This window comes from Vulpes vulpes, chromosome 9 (genome assembly GCF_048418805.1).
Source record: "Vulpes vulpes isolate BD-2025 chromosome 9, VulVul3, whole genome shotgun sequence".
Lineage (NCBI taxonomy): Eukaryota > Metazoa > Chordata > Mammalia > Carnivora > Canidae > Vulpes > Vulpes vulpes.
The window spans coordinates 1,359,390-1,376,897 of NC_132788.1; the positions used below are offsets into that span (position 1 = coordinate 1,359,390).

The window sequence follows — 17,508 nt, forward strand, 5'->3', positions numbered from 1 at the left end:
GAGCCTCGGTCCTCCAGAGGGGAATTACCCCTTTGTGTTGGCAGATTAAGTGGGTCAAGCTAAACTCCCTGCAGGACACTATTTAGAAAGATAAACAACAACAGTCAAAAATCTGGTTAAAGGTATAATGGAGTTAATGGTTTAGCAAAGAATTAATAAACAATATTCAAGATAAATGCATAGGACCAGTGATATCAGTACTGAGCATTTCTTCTTCCCTTGATTCCTAAGTCTTTGTGAAGCAGAATCTGAAAGGCAATTGGTTAAGCAGTGAGATTTTGCCTGTCTTGCAGAGTTCATGCTGACAGTGGTTGGTTACTATGAACCAGCCAGGATGCACCATGGGAGTGAGTTAAATCAGGAGTAAGTATGCAGCTGAGCTTCTGACCATTTCAATAACTGAAAGTATATTAAGACACGATCTGCAATTGCACTGTTGGGGATTTACCCCAAAGATTCAGATGCAATGAAACGTCGGGACACCTGCACCCCGATGTTTCTATCAGCAATGGCCACAATAGCCAAACTGTGGAAGGAGCCTTGGTGTCCATCGAAAGATGAATGGATAAAGAAGATGTGGTTTATGTATACAATGGAATATTACTCAGCAATTAGAAACGACAAATACCCACCATTTGCTTCAACGTGGATGGAACTGGAGGGTATTATGCTGAGTGAAATAAGTCAATCGGAGAAGGACAAACAGTGTATGTTCTCATTCATTTGGGGAATATACAAAATAGTGAAAGGGAATATAAAGGAAGGGAAAAGAAATGTTGGGAAATATCAGGAAGGGAGACAGAACATAAAGACTCCTAACTCTGGGAAACGAACTAGGGGTGTTGGGAGGGGAGGAGGACGGGGGCTGGGGGTGACTGGGTGACGGGCACTGAGGGGGGCACTTGCCTGGATGAGCGCTGGGTGTTATTCTGTATGTTGGCAAATTGAACACTAATAAAAAATAAATTTATTATTAAAAAATATGCAATCTTTTTTTGTAAAAATATGCAATCTTAAGAGATATAAAAAGCAAACATAAAATGTTGAAAATGAAAGTGATGGGAACGTACACAGGAAAATAATATTTTAGCACAAACCACACGTCACCACAGTTGCTATACTAGCCCGATAGCCCACTTCACAGTGGAAAAACCAGCTGAGAAGAGGACACTTCACAGTGATGAGAAACATTTGGTTCCCCCAAGACAGGCAACCGTGTTAAATGTGTGAGCACCTGCCAGAAGAGCCTCTGGATGTACAAAACAAAACTGGGCACTTACGGGAGAAAAGTACAAATCCACAACTCTGTGAGAGATTTTAACCCCCTCTCTTGGAACTGATAGAACAATCACACAAGGTGCCAATCTGGATACGGAACGTTTAGGCAGTAGCATAGTGACCATAACCTAATGGAGCACGGCACAAACTGGCAGGATATTTATTCTTTGTTTTCTTTTTCCTAAAAGTTTTTGTTTAAAGTCCAGTATAGTTAAGAGAGTATAATATTAGTTTCAGGTGTACAGTATAGTGAATCAGCCCTTCTATACAGCACCTGGTGCTCATCACACAGGTGCGCTCCTTCATCCCCATCGCCTGGAGCCCCCCGTCCCCGCCTCTCTACCCTCAGTGTGTTCTCTGTAGTTCAGAGTGTTTTCTGGTTTGCTTGTTTCCTTTCTTCCCCTAGGTTCATTTGTTTTGTTTCTGAAATTCCACACATGAGTGAGATCATATGATAATTGTTTTTCTCTGACTTCATTCACGTAGCATAGGACCCTATATATCCACCCATGTTATTGTGAATGGCAAGGCTTCATGGGTTTTTATGGCTGAGTAATACTGCAATGCACGTATATATCACCTCTTTATCAATCAGAGGATGTACATTATTTTCAAGAGTATAAAGAACATATTAACACATTGGTTATATTCTGGATTCATTGCAGCTTTCAACAAATTTCAAAGGACTGAAGGTGTAAAAAATATATTTGTGTGCAATTTATATGAAACCAAGCCAAAGGTAAATCACAAATAGAGCATTTTAAAATCCTCATGTATTTTTAATTTTAAAAGTACTTCTCAGTAAGCCATGGGTGTAAACAAGAGTTTTGAAATATGGAAATTGCATAAGACGAGTAACAAAAGTAGCAGTTTGGATGCATTATCGTCTGTGTTTAAAGACAAATTTATAGGCTTAAGTCCATATGTAAGAAAAGTAGAAAAACAACAAATAGCATTCGTTTGAAAATATTATAAAAATAATTGCTAATGAAATCCCAAGTTCTCGTTCATTTGGGGAATATAAATAATAGTGAAAGGGAATAGAGGGGAAGGGAGAAGAAATGGGTAGGAAATATCAGAAAGGGATACAGAACATAGTAGACTAGTCACTCTGGGAAATGAACTAGGGGTGGTGGAAGGTGAGGAGGTCGGGTGGAAGGGAAAGGGAGGAGGGCGGGGGATGGGAGTGACTGGGTGGCAGGCACTGAGGTGGGCACTTGACGGGATGAGCACTGGGTGTTATTCTGTATGTTGGCAAATTGAACACCAATAAAAAATAAATTTATTTTTAAAAGAAATGTCTTTTATCTAAAAAAGAGAAAAGAAAAGAGAAAAGAAAAAAAGAAAAGAAAAAAAAGAAAAGAAAAGAAAAGAAAAGAAGAAAAGAAAAGAAAAGAAAAGAAGAAAAGAAAAGAAAAGAAAAGAAAAGAAAAGAAAAGAAAAGAAAAGAAAAGAAAGAAAGGAAATCCCAAGAAAATGGAAGGGAAGAAAGTAAAGAAGAAAATTTATTAAATACAAAACAGACATACACCAGAGAGATGTTATAACAAAAGGTGATAATTTGGGGTGAGTGATCGAATATCAAGACTTTTGAGGGATGATGGAGAAAAGGCGAAATTACTGAGGTCAGGAATGAAAGGAGGATATCACTGAGATCCTTGAATCAGAGTGGATCGTGACAGAGTTTTTCATAAACTTGAAAAGTTGTGGAATTTGCAAACCACTAGAAAGATTTCCCCCAACCCAAATGCCCCAATAATGAGGTTGAAGATCTTTAAGTTTCATATTTATTGAGAAATGTGATATGTATTGTAAAATCTTTCCATGGAAAAGGTTCCAGGACTAGATGGCTTTGCCGTGGAAAGTAATTACCTTTTCTTTGACCAAGTCTACCAAAACTGAATCTTACACAAAATCTTCAAAACAATAGAAGGAAAATTTCCATGTTATTTTATGAGGCCCATGTAATATTAATGCCAAACTCTAACAAGGATATTATAGGAAATTTTTTTACAATTACACTATCTCGGGATCCCTGGGTGGTGCAGGGGTTTGGCGCCTGCCTTTGGCCCAGGGCACGATCCTGGAGACCCGGGATCGAATCCCACGTCGGGCTACCAGTGCATGGAGCCTGCTTCTCCCTCTGCCTGTGTCTCTGCCTCTCTCTCTCTCTCTGTGTGACTATCATAAATAAATAAAAAAAATTAAAAAAAAACAATTACAGTATCTTAATCACAAGTCTATAAGCAAATTTACGAAACAAAATCTGATTAAGTACCATATAGAAGTCATGGAATGCCCAACACCAAGTGTCTGTATTCCGGGAATGCATAAACTGTAGAGAGAAACCAAAGTAGACTTAAGTAACATGATGGGATTCCAGATCACCAAACTGGAACACTCAATATTGCAAAGATGCCAGTTCTCCCCACAGTGAAGTGAGTCACTGTGATTTTTTATTGTGGAATCTGAAGAGGTGATCCTAAAACCATGTTGAATTTTGCAACACTAGTGTTTCCAAGACAGTTTTGAGAGACAGCGAGGGGGATTTGCACTATCAGCAACTCACAGTAGGTGTGATGAACCAATGATAGCGACAGAGGATAGGCCATCTGAGTAGGGAACACAACAGAGAGCCTGGAAGTCAACTCAGTGCTTGTCTAGACACCCCATTTACCAAACAGGTGGGTAGTCTATGGAAAAGTAAAAAATCTGGGTCAATTAAGAGTCATAGGCTAACCAGTGAGATTTGGCTCTTACCTCATACTAGACACACAAAACAGTCCAGGCTGAATGCCGAGTTAGATTTGAAAGCAAAATAGTGATGAGAATAGAGAAGACCCTCCAGGTCCTCAAGCAGGAAAGTGCCTCCCAAATATCCTGTGCAGGGAGCAAAAAGGAGTAAAGCACGGAGGAAATACCTTGTGGATGGAGCTACATGAAAATCGAGAGAGTCTGCAGAGTGTGTCAAGGCAGAGCACAGCTTGGGACGGCACACTGCAATACGGGAGGGAAAGGACTTGTCTGCACAATATACACATAATCCTTGACCCGCAAGAATAAGACAACCCTGTAGAAATACAGGCGAGAGACAGGTAGAAGTGATGTGCAGAGGAGAGGAGCCAAACGTGCTGGACACATTTGAAATGTGTCCTGTCTCCCCACGGGCTCTCCGTCACCTCTCTGAAGTGACTGTTTCCTGTTTGTGCCATAGGTAACCTGGTCACACCCCCCCTCACTGCCTGTGTCCCATCATATTGCACATGTTTGTTGTCATGTCTGCCTTCCTGCAGAGCCATGAGCTCCCCAGGGCTGGCCTTGAACTACACTATTTCTGCATCCCACACCCTGTGGCCATGTCCCTTAGAAGTGTGTTCTCACTTCTCTGGTAGGCTACTGATTTGAGCCTGAGAAATACATTTCAGGTCACGAGGGAGCCTGGTGCTGTGATCCTCTGATTATAATGAAAAGCTGTTCCTTCAGATGGAATGACCCTGAGCCCAAATAGTGCTGGCCAGGGCAGGAGTGGGGTCACCCCTTCAGCTGCTGAGGCAAGCCCTGCTGAGTGCTTCCTGCCTACCATAGCTCTGATGCCCCCCTTACACACTTGGTGTCCTTCATACCCTCGACCCCTGAGGGATGGCTGCCTTGACCCTTACCTACTCCAGGTGAGGGTCATGACTGTTGAAGGTCACACAGCCCATGTCTGTGCAGATGATGATGAGGTCAGCTTGTAGAACTGTCACCGCTCCTTCTTAGCTTTGGGTTCCCATGCAATGCAGAGAGTGTTGGGAGGGGCAGGCGAGGGTCTTGGGGTCACAGGAACTGTGTGGATGGGTGCTCCATGTTCAAGCTTCAGGAGCTCCTGATTTCTGGTAGAAGCAGAGGAGGAAATGACCTCAGCTCACTTCAGCTGCCACATCTTGTTGCTTCATCCAGGCAGTAGTGCAAGGACGTGCACCTTAGGGGCATAGGGTTAGGAAGGTCTCTCTTCCTGAACTGCTGGGATTTGGAGGCCTGAATGGCCAATTAGGTGAGCTTGTTTGTCTTCTGGCCTCTGGAGTGCACTGGGACTCCCGGTTCCCCTGGGTACCACTGTCATCAAGCTCTGTCTGAACCCGTCCACCCTACACGGCAAGGCTCCAAAGCCCAAAAGTCTCTCTGGGCCTCAGGTGTGAGCAGAAGAGAATCATAGACATCATGTGCCCACCTTAATGCCCGTCATCGGGTTACCCCATTCCCCATCCCCTCCACTGCAGCAACCATTAATTTCTTTCCTATATGGAAGACTCATTTTTAACAACTTTATTCAGAAAAGAGAACTTGACCTAGGAACTACCACTTAATCCTTTTTTCAGGGCACAGTAATCATTGTTGGTTGTAGATACAGGGCACAGCGCATCTCTAAAGCTTATTCTTTTATGACAGCAGTTTATGTTTGTTACATAATAACTCCATCACCCCACCTGTGACAATCTCCGTATCCTCCATCAAGGTTGCAGGACACATTGACTCCCTTCAGCACATCCTCCACATGGCCGAGTGTTTCTGGCCCAGCCTCCGCAGGGCCTCGTTCACATCCTTGTTTCGCAGACTGTAGATGAGGGGATTGAGCATTGGGATGACCAGCGTGTAGAAGACAGAGACCACCTTGCCCTGCTCCATGGACTCAATTGCTCCTGGCTGGGCATACATGACAAAGAGAGTCGAAAAAAGAGGGTCACTGCAGTCATGTGGGAGCCACAGGTGGAGAAGATCTTGCGTCTCCCACCTCCTGATCCCATCCTCAGGATGGTCACTGTGATGTAGCCATAGGAGATGAGGATCACAATCGTCACAGCCACAAGGAGGAGCCCACAGATGCCAAACAAGAGAAGTTCATTGATGGCCGTGTTGCCACAGGCGATCTGGAGCAGAGGGGGCACATCACAGAAGAAGTGGTTGATGCGGTTGGAGCTGCAGAATGGGAGGTGGAATGTGAAGCTGGTCTGCACAACAGAGTTGAAGCAGCCTCCACAGTAGGCGCCCAGCACCAGGCGAGTGCAGGCAGACTGGCACATGGTGCTGGGGTAGCGCAAGGGGCTACAGATGGCCATGAAGCGGTCGTAGGCCATGACACCCAGGAGGAAGCCTTCAGTTGTGGCCATCAGGCATAAAAAGAAAAACTGGGTGGCACATCCTGCAAAGGTGATGACCTTGGACGAGGAGAAGAAGTTGGCCAGTGCATTGGGGGCGATCACAGATGAGTAGCACAAGTACACGAAGGAGAGGTTCTTGAGGAAGAAGCACATTGGGGAGTGCAGTCGGGCATCCAGGGTGATAACAATGATCATGAGGAGGTTACCCAGGACAGTCCCCATGTACAGGGCCAGGAATACAGCAAAGAGCAGGACCTGGGTCCTAAGGCCTCCTACAAATCCCTCCAGCACAAAATCTTGAACGTAGACCTTGGAGAGGTTTCCATTACTGTGCAATGGCATGAGCCTCGGTCCTCCAGAGGGGAATTACCCCTTTGTGTTGGCAGATTAAGTGGGTCAAGCTAAACTCCCTGCGGGACACTATTTAGAAAGATAAACAACAACAGTCAAAAATCTGGTTAAAGGTATAATGGAGTTAATGGTTTAGCAAAGAATTAATAAACAATATTCAAGATAAACGCGTTGGTCCAGTGATATCAGTACTGAGCATTTCTTCTTCCCTTGATTCCTAAGTCTCTGTGAAGCAGAATCTGAAAGGCAATTGGTTAAGCAGTGAGATTTTGCCTGTCTTGCAGAGCTCATGCTGACAGTGGTTGGTTACTACGAACCAGCCAGGATGCACCATGGGAGTGAGTTAAATCAGGAGTAAGTATGCAGCTGAGCTTCTGACCATTTCAATCACTGAAAGTATATTAAGACACGATCTGCACGCTATGCTCGAAAACTCTGCAAAAATTAATATATATCGAGTTGAAGACATGTTATCCTAGATTGCAGATGTTTTCTCTAAAAGCTTTTTGTAATTACTGCCAGACAGAATTAAAAATTGAGTTCCTGCAATAAATATTAAAATTACCCCAAGAGGTTTCCGATTTTGGTGTAACACATATGTAAATTTTATATAAAGTTATTATTTTAAAGAATGAAAGATGAGGAATGCCTGGGTGGTTCAGTGGTTAGGGCCTGCCTTTGCCCCAGGGCGTGATCCTGGATCCCGGGATCGAGTCCCATGTCTCGCTTCCTGCATGGAACCTGCTTCTCCCTCTTCATGTGTCTCTGCCTCTCTCTCTCTCTCTCTCTCTCTCTGTATGTGTGTCTGTCTCTGTATCTCTCATGAATAAATAATTTTTTAAAAAACAATATCAGAAAGGGAGACAGAACATATAGACTCCTAACTCTGGGAAACGAACTAGGGGTGGTGGAAGGGGAGGAGGGCGGGGGTTGGGGGTGAATGGGTGACGGGCACTGAGGGGGGCACTTGATGGGATGAGCACTGGGTGTTATTCTGTATGTTGGCAAATTCAACACCAATAAAAAATAAATTTATTATAAAATAAATAAATAAATAACAAAACAAAACAAAACAAAAGAGTGAAAGTTGAGACTTACAATCTTATTTGAAATTTGCAAGCAATAAAGCGAATAATATGTAACAGTTTGGAAGTACAATGGCTAAAATTAGGAACTCAATGAATGAATTCAAAGATTAGCTAAGAAGAAAATTTGTGAACTAGAATACAGTAAGTGGAAAATACTCAGAGTGAAGTATTGAGAGACAAAAGGACAGAAAAAATCAGAAATGAGTGTTAGAGATAAATAACATAGAGATATACATATTATGAATTCCAAAAAATGATTAAAGAGATAATATGCTGAATCAGTGCTTGAAGAGTTAATGGCCAGGTGTTATCTCAAAACAGTGAAAGATATTTTTCTACAGATTCATTAACCTACAATGAAAGATATTTTTCTACAAATTCATTAACCTACAAAATCAAAGCAGCATTTATACAAAGAACGCCACACTTGGACATATCATAGTAAAAATATTTAGAGTCAAAATAAAGAGAAAAGTATAAAAGCATTCTGAGAAAGAAGACAATCACTTCAGGGGCACCTAAGTGGAACAGTCAGTTAGGACTCTGATTCCTGGCCTCTGCTCAGGTTGTGATCTCAGAGTTGTGAGATTGGTTACCATGGCAGCCTCACATTCAGCACAGAATCTGTTTGAGACCCTCGCTCCCTTTCCCAGTGCCCCTCCTCTAAAATAAATAATAAAACCTTTCTTTACAAAGAAGACCAAAAAAGAAGACATAGTCATTTCAACGTTTAAAGTTAGAAATAAGACTGACCATTGTCTTACCACATTAAAAATAATGGAAGCCAAATTAAAAGGAAATATATTTTCCTTTCTTCACAGAAAATACTTATCAACTATTATTCTGCATCTAGCCGAACATATCCTTCAGAACTCAAAGTGAATGTAGCTGTAAGAATTAAGGAGTCAATCCATTTACAATTGTACCCAAAAGCATAAGATACCTAGGAATAAACCAACCAAAGAAGGAAAGGATCTATACCCTAAAACCACAGAACACTTGTGAAAGAAATTGAGGAAGTCACAAAGAGTTGGAAAAATATTCCATGCTTACGGATTGGAAGAATTAATATTGTGAAAATGTCTCTGCTACCCAGGGCAATTCACACATTCAATGCAATCCCTATCCAAATCCCAGGGACTTGGGGGCAGCACCGGTGGCTCAGTGGTTTCGCACCGCCTTCAGCCTAGGACATCATCCTGGAGACAGGGGATTGAGTCCCATGCTGGGCTCCCTGCATGGAGCCTGCTTTTCCCTCTGCCTCTCTCTATCTCTCTCTCTCTCTCTCTCTGTATATTATGAATAAATAAATAAAATCTTTTAAAAATATCCCATGGACGTTCATTAGGGAGTTGGAACAAATAATCTTAAGATTTGTGTGGAGTCAGAAAAGACCCCAAAGAGCCAGGGGAATATTGAAAAAGAAAACCAGAGCCGGGGGCATCACAATGCCAAGTTTCAAGTTGTACTACAAAGCTGTGACCATCAAGACACTGTGGTACCGGCACAAAAACAGACACATACATCAATGGAGCAGAATAGAGAACCCAGAAATGGGCCCTCAACTCTATGGCCGACTAATATCCAACAAAGCAGGAAAGACTATCCAGTTGAAAAAGGACAGTCTCTTCAATAAATGGTGCTGGGAAAATTGGACAGCCATGTGTAGCAGAACGAATCTAGATTATTGTCTGACACCAGAAACAAAGATAAAGTCAAAATGGATGAAAGATCTAAACGTGAGACAAGAGTCCATCAAAATCCTAGGGGAGAATACAGGCAACACCCTTTTTGAAGTTGGCCACAGCAACTTCTTGCAAGATCTATCTATGAAGGCAAGAGAAACAAAAGCAAAAATGAACTATTGGGACTTAATCAAGATAAGAAGCTTTTGCACACCAAAGAAACAGTCAACAAAACTAAAAGACAACCTACCGATGGGAGAAGACATTTGCAAATGACCTATCAGCTAAAGGGCTAGTATCCAAGATCTATATAAAACTTATTAAACTCAACAGCAAAGAAGCAAACAATCCTATCATGAAATGGGCAAAAGACATGAACATAAATCTCACAGAGGAAGACATAGACATGGCCAACAAGCACATGAGGAAATGCACCACATCACTGGCCATCAGGGAAATACAAAACTAAACCACCACGAGATCCTACCTCACACCAGTGAGAATGGGGAAAATGAACAAGATGGGATACCACAAATGTTGGAGAGGATGGGATGTGGAGAAAGAGGAACCCTCTTGCAGTGTGGTGGGAATGCAGCGACTCTGGAAAACTGTGTGGAGGTTCCTCAAAGAGTGAAAAATAGACCTGCCCTACAACCCAGCAATTGCACTACTGGGGATTTACCCCAAAGATACAGATGCAGTGAAACGCTGGGACACCTGCACCCCAATGTTTATAGCAGCAATGTCCACAGTAGCCACACTGTGGAAGGAGCCTCGGTGCCCATTGACAGATGATGGATAAAGACGGTGTGGTCTATGTATACAATGGAATATTCCTCAGCCATTAGAAATGACAAATACCCACCATTTGCTTCAATGTGGATGGAACTGGAGGGTATTATGCTGAGTGAAATGAGTCAATCAGAGAAGGACAATCATCATATGGTCTCACTCATACGGGGAATATAAAAATTGTGAACGGGATTAAAGGGAAAGGAGGGGAACTCAATGGGAAATATCCGAGAAAGTGACAGAACATGGAGGCTCCTGGTTCTGGGAAACGAACAAAGGGTGGTGGAAAGGGAGGTGGGTGGGGGGAATGGTGACTGGGTGACGGGCACTGAGGGGGGCATCGGACGGGATGAGCGCTGGATGTTATGCTATTTGTTGGCAACTTGAACTCCAATAAAAATATAAAAAAGCCTCAATACTCTATTTTCAATAATGAATAAAACAACAAAACTAAGTATCAGCAAGGAAATAATAGATGTGAAGAGTATTGTAAACCAATTACCTAACAGGCATATGTAGAACACATTGTATCCATCAATAGGTGACTACAATCTTCTCCAGTGCACGTGGAACATCGTCCAGGATAGACCATATGCTAGTTCACAAAGCAAGTCTCAATAAATGTTAGAATATTCAAATAATAGGAAATATGTTCTCTAAACAAAAAGGTAGAAATCATGAGCAACAACATAAGGCAATTTGGAAAGCTTTCAAACACGTGGAAGATAACAGCTTATTAAATCTCCAATGGGTCAACGCATAAATCACGATGGAAATTATAAAGTATTGTGAACACAACACCCCAAAACTCAGGTGGTGCAATGAAAGAAGGACTCATAAATTTATAGCTATAAACACCAACATTAAAAATAAACATTTCACACTGGGGTGGGGGGCACTTGACTGGATGAGCACTGGGTGTTATTCTGTATGTTGGTAGATTGAACACCAATAAAAAATAGATTTATTATTAAAAAAATAAACATTTCAAATCAATAATTTAACTTTCCTAACCCCAAAACTTAGATGGTGCAATGAAAGAAGGACTCAGAAATTTATAGCTATAAACACCAACATTAAAAATAAACATCTCAAATCAATAATTTAACTTTCCATCTTAGGAAAGAAAGGAGAAAGAGAATAAAATACCTCATAGCAAATAGAACAAATACAGTTTAGATTAGAGGGAAAAGAATTAGAGTAAAATAATTCAGAATATAGATGACACTAAAATTTAGTTCTCTGAGAAGTTTAACCGACTTGGCAAACCGTCTGCTAGATTCACCGCAAAAAGCAGAATACTTAAATTTCTAAGATCAGAAATGAAAACAGAGACATGACTTCTGACCTGATAGAATGAAAAAGTATTATAAGAACATATTGGAATATGGCATGCCAACACATTAGCTAACATAGATAGAATGATCAAATTCCCAGAAATAGATTAACATAACTGACTCAAAGAGAAAGAGAAAATCCGAGCAGACATATAATAAACAGATTGAGTCAAAAGTCACGTAACATTTCTAACAAAGAAAAATTTAGGAACAGATGGTTTCAGTGGTGACTTTTACCAGTGTACAAGAATTAACACTGGTACACCTCAAATTCTAAAAATTAGATGGGAGAAAACACTTCCTAATTCATTCCATAAGGCCTGTATTATTCTCATGCAAAATGGAGACAAAGATAGTGCAAGAAAACGAAGCTACTGACAAGTATCTCATATGAAGATAGATACAAAAATCCTTATCAAAATACTAAAAGCTAAATGCAGCAGAACTTCACAGGGATTATACAGCATAACCAAGTGAGAGTTATCCAGGAATACGAGAGTAGACCAATATACAAAAAAAAAAAAAAATCACTCCATATAATACACCATAGACATGGAATTCAGGGGGAAAAACTACATGATCATCTTAGGAGATCCAAAAAAGTACAAATCATTGTGGAAAGATGAAGAGGACCCACATCAATGTGAAGATATCCCATGATCATGGACCGGAGGACTTACTAATGTCTAGATGTAGTACTCCTCATGTTTACATATAGATTCAATGTAATCCTATCAAAATCCAATTACCGTTTTATATTTCGTGGCGTTTTTTTTTTGTTTGGCAAAAATTGACCCTAAATGGCTGAAAAATATATGAAGAGACCAAAGTAAGAGGCCTGCCACTTCCTGATTTCAAAACTGACTTTGAAGCAGAACAGTGTTGTGCTTGCACGAGGATAGACATAGAGCCAAGGAAACGAATCAAAATACAGAAATAAACTCACCTGTGATTTTCAATGAGGGGCCCAAGGGCACCATCCAACAGTGAGAAAAGAGTATTTTTCATAAATGTTGAGGAAAAAAGTCTATAATCCACATGCAAAAGAATGAATTAAGAGCTTTACCTCACACCACATACAAAAATTAACTCAAAATGGACAAATACCTAAATGCATGTGCTAAAACTATAAAACTATCAGAGGTGAATTGACATCAGTGTCAATTATTGTGACTTGGGATTCGTCAGCTATTTCCTATATGACATCAGAGTACAGACTACAAAATAGGAGAATCAAAACTAAAATATGATAAAACAGACAAATTGAACTTCGTCTAAATTAAAATCTCTTTGCATCAAAGGACACTCTCAAGACGAAGACAAAAATCTATATTAAGGTAAATACATTTGACAATTGATACATATCTAATAAGGATAAAATATCCATGGAATATAGAGAATTCCTCCAACTCAGCAACAAAAACACAGTCAAATGTTTAACTGGGCAAAGGTTTTGTTTGCATGGGCATTTCTCGAAAGATACATACAACTGGCCAATAAGTTCAAGAGACGTAATTCAATGTCGTTAGTCAAGAGGGAACTGTGGAACAAAACCACTATGAGATTCCACTTTGTTTGTTAGGATGGTTACAATTATTTTTAAAGACTGAGAAGAACAAGGGTTGGTGAGAATTTGGAAAATAGAACCTTCATATCCGGCAGGTAAAAATATAAGAGTGGCACAGCCTCTGTAGAAAGTGGTCTTGCCATCCCTCAAAAAGTTAGACACAGGGTTTCCCTACGACCCACCCTAATCCACATATAGGGATATGCCCAGGAGAGTTGACAATATACGTTCACACACAAGCCTGTTCACAAGTGTTCATAGGAGCAATATTCGTAATAGCTAAAAAGCTAATGGAAGCCGAATGTCCATCAAATGGTGAAGAGATAAACAAAATGTGAAATATTCATAAGCAAACAATATTCATCCACAAAAGAAATAAAGTTCTTGTGTGTGTGTGTGTGTGTGTGTGTGTGTGTGTGTGTGTGTGTGGTGGGGTTAAGGAGGGAGCACACAGGTGAGCAGGAGGAGGGGCAGAGGGAGAGAAGGGGAGGGGGGAATCTTAAGCAGAATCTGGGCCCAGCATGGAGCCCAATATGGGGCTTGACTCACAACTCTGAGATCATGAGCTGAGCCCAAATCAAGAGTCGGATGCTGAACTGACCGAACCACCCAAGTTCCCAGAAAGAAAGAAAGTTCTAGTACTTTCTACTAGATGACCCTTGAAAAAATTATGCTAAATAAATGAAGCTTGGCACAAAAGCCTGAGTATTCGGTAAATTCATTTTATAAAATATGCAGAAGAGGGACAGAAGTGCATTTGTATTTGCCAAAATATGGTTGGGAGAGGGAAGGGAGAGTGCTGATGGGAATAGGGTTTACACAGGTACACCTCAAACTCTAAAAATTAGATGGGAGAAATTGAAGACCAATATGATGAAACTCTTCTGGAACCAGAGAGATGAACGCTGTGGATACAATAAAAAATTAAGGACCATGCTTATTTGTACACTTTGAACTGGTAAAAATGTCATGTGAGCTTTGTTCCTCAATTTAAAATTTTATTTATTTATTTTTTAAAATAAATTTATTTTTTATTGGTGTTCAATTTGGCAACATACAGAATAACACCCAGTGCTCATCCCGTCAAGTGTCCCGAGTGCCCACCACCCACTCACCCCCGCCCCCCGCCCTCCTCCCCTTCCACCACCCCTAGTTCGTTTTACAGAGTTAGGAGTCTTTCATGTTCTGTTTCCCTTTCTGATATTTCCCACTTATTTTTTCTCCTTTCCCCTTTATTCCCTTTCATGATTTTTTATATTCCCTAATTTAAAAATTTAAAAATACAAACAATTAAGGTGAAATAAGAACAACTTACCAGCATTTTATTTTTTAATTTTTGTGTTGTTTATTTTTTATTGGTCTTCAATTTGCCAACATATAGAAGGACACCCAGGGCTCCTCCCATCAAGTGCTCCCCTCAGTGCCCGTCACGCAGTCACCCAACCCCCCCACCCACCTCCCTTTCTACCACCCCTAGTTCGTTCCCCAGAGTTAGGAGTCTCTCATGTTCTGTCTCCCTTCTCTGATATTTCCCACTCATTTTTTCTCCTTTACTCTTTATTCCCTTTCACTATTTTTTATATTACCCAAATGAATGAGACCATATAATGTTTGTCCTTCTCTGATTGACTTATTTCACTCAGAATAATACCCTCCAGTTCCATCCACGTCGAAGCAAATCTTATCAGCATTATAACTGAGAGAATTTAATTGAAGCATATCAAATGGATAAAAACTCATGAGTTTCTAATACTGAAAATAAAACCCCCTTCATTGGCTTCTTTGGAGTATGGTGCAGAGGGAAGCCACACAGTGACCCTCATACTGAGGAAATCAATGTTTAGAGGGATTTTTCCTTTACAGAATATTGCAACTAATAAATGAAAATTGAAGTACAGAATTTGAGTATTATCATCTGATAAACCCATAATGAAACAACGAGTTTAGTTAAGATTACTTATGGCTACTGTTACTCCAGGACAAGAGATGCAGCCAGGTGGACCTCTCAGTGGAAGTACACGCAACACTTATGAAATATTCCTGCCAGAAAAATCAATCATGAGTCCGACTGAGCCTCTAGGACCTACCAGTTACTGGAAGTATAAGGACCAACAGAATATGCTAATCAACCCTACAGGGACAAGGTCAGCAAAATCTGTCGTGTGTGAGAAGCTTTGCAGGATAAACCATCTAGTTGTTGAATAAAGAAGGTGAGTAATAATATTGAAATGAAAATAGAGGGACAGGAAGCCAGGGAATGAGTGGCTTTAGGGGCATCATGAGAACATGGAGTAAGGATGTTATGAATCCTGTTCCAAAACACACCAGAAAGGATAAATGAGTCAATCAGGACAATTGAAACACTAAATGGCAATTCTATAATATTAAGAATTCATTATTAATTGTTTAAAGGATAATAGAAACATCAGAGTTGTCTTTCTTTACCGTCTTCACTGTTTAAAAGGATTAGTTACGATGGGCTCTAGGTTGATAATATTGAAGTTGGTGGGTGCGATAGGTCATCCATTACTGCTTTAGTTTCATGTCCGTGTGTTTGAGAACAGCCATAATAAAGAGAGGCATGCATCTAAACATAAATAAAATAAAACTAAGTGAAGAGAATTTTTCTCACACTGGAGGAAAAGTAGACGTGACCTTTAGGTAGCAGGAAACTGACCTTGGGGGTGAGGGGAGCTCAGAGATGGCAGAAAGAATGAAGATTATAAAAAAGGGCCCCAATATGGATACCCCTAAATAAATACAGATTTTATGCAGTGCTCATCAGGTTGAAAATGCAGAAAGTAAAGTACACCACACCAAAGACAGGTAATTGGGAGTAAATACGTAGAGTTGAAAGGGTTTCCTCATTGTTCAGGGAGTCAGTAACTATACTAACGTAGGTTGTATTAGGTCAATAATGTAAGTTGTAATCTGTTTGCCACCCCTAACAAAAGAAAAAAAGAGCAAATGGAAGTAAAACTTAGAGCTAATATCATAAAGGTGGAATAATACTTTTCAATGAATGTTAAAAAAAGGAGAAAGAAATAAAGAGCACTAAAGAACATGGTATACATAAAGCCTAAATTTATCTGTATCATGTGAAGGACTAAACTGTCTCGTGTACAACATGATTAAGTGAAATTTCCAATGAAAAGTTGTGCGCTAGTAGCCAGGTTGAAGAAACAAAACTGAAAAATATGCAATCGGAGAAGGACAAACATTATGTGTTCTCATTCATTTGGGGAATACAAATAATAGTGAAAGGGAATAGAAGGGAAGGGAGAAGAAATGGGTAGGAAATATCAGAAAGGGAGACAGAACATGAAAGACTCCTAACTCTGTAAAACGAACTAGAGGTGGTGGAAGGGGAGGAGGGCGGAGGGTGGGAGTGCATGGGTGACGGGCACTGAGGGGGGCACTTGGCGGGATGAGCACTGGGTGTTATTGTGTAGGTTGGCAAATTGAACACCAATAAAAATAAATGTATTATTAAAAATAATATGCAATCTTAAGAGATATAAAAAGGAAACATAAAATGTTGAAAATGAACGTGATGGGAACATACACAGCAAAATAATATTTTAGCAAAACCACACGCCACCACAGTTGCTATACTAGCCCGATAGCCAACTTCAAAGTGGAAAAACCAGCTGAGAAGAGGACACTTCACATTGATGAGAAACATTTGGTTCCCCTATGACGGGCAACCGTGTTAACTGTGTTAGCACCTGCCAGAAGAGACTCAGGATATGCAAAGCAAAACTGGGCCCTTACGGGAGAAAAGTACAAATCCACAACTATGTGAGAGATTTTAACCCCCTCCCTTGGAACTGATAGAACAATCACACAAGGTGCCAACCTGGATACGGAACGTTTAGGCTGTAGCATAGTGACCATAACCTAATGGAGCACGGCATCCAACAGCAGGATGTATATTCTTTGTTTTCTTTTTCCTAAAGGTTTTGTTTAAAGTCTAGTATAGTTAAGAGAGTATAATATTTTTTCAGGTGTACAGTATAGTGATTCAGCTCTTCTATACAGCACCTGGTGCTCATCATGACAGGTGCGCTCCTTCATCCCCATCAACTCGAGCCCTCCATCCCCGTCCCCTGCCTCTCTTACCCTCAGTGTGTTCTCTGTAGTTCAGAGTGTTTTCTGGTTTGCTTGTTTCCTTTCTTCCCCTATGTTCATTTGTTTTGTTTCTGAAATTCCACACATGAGTGAGATCATATGATAATTGTTTTTCTCTGACTTCATTCACTTAGCATAGGA

The 17,508-nt window shown here is 40.6% G+C and overlaps 1 pseudogene; it reads right to left on the reverse strand.

The window, feature by feature from the left end:
* Positions 1-5,796: 5,796 nt before the first annotated feature.
* Positions 5,797-6,758, reverse strand: LOC140593801 (olfactory receptor 9S13-like; annotated as a pseudogene).
* Positions 6,759-17,508: the final 10,750 nt, after the last annotated feature.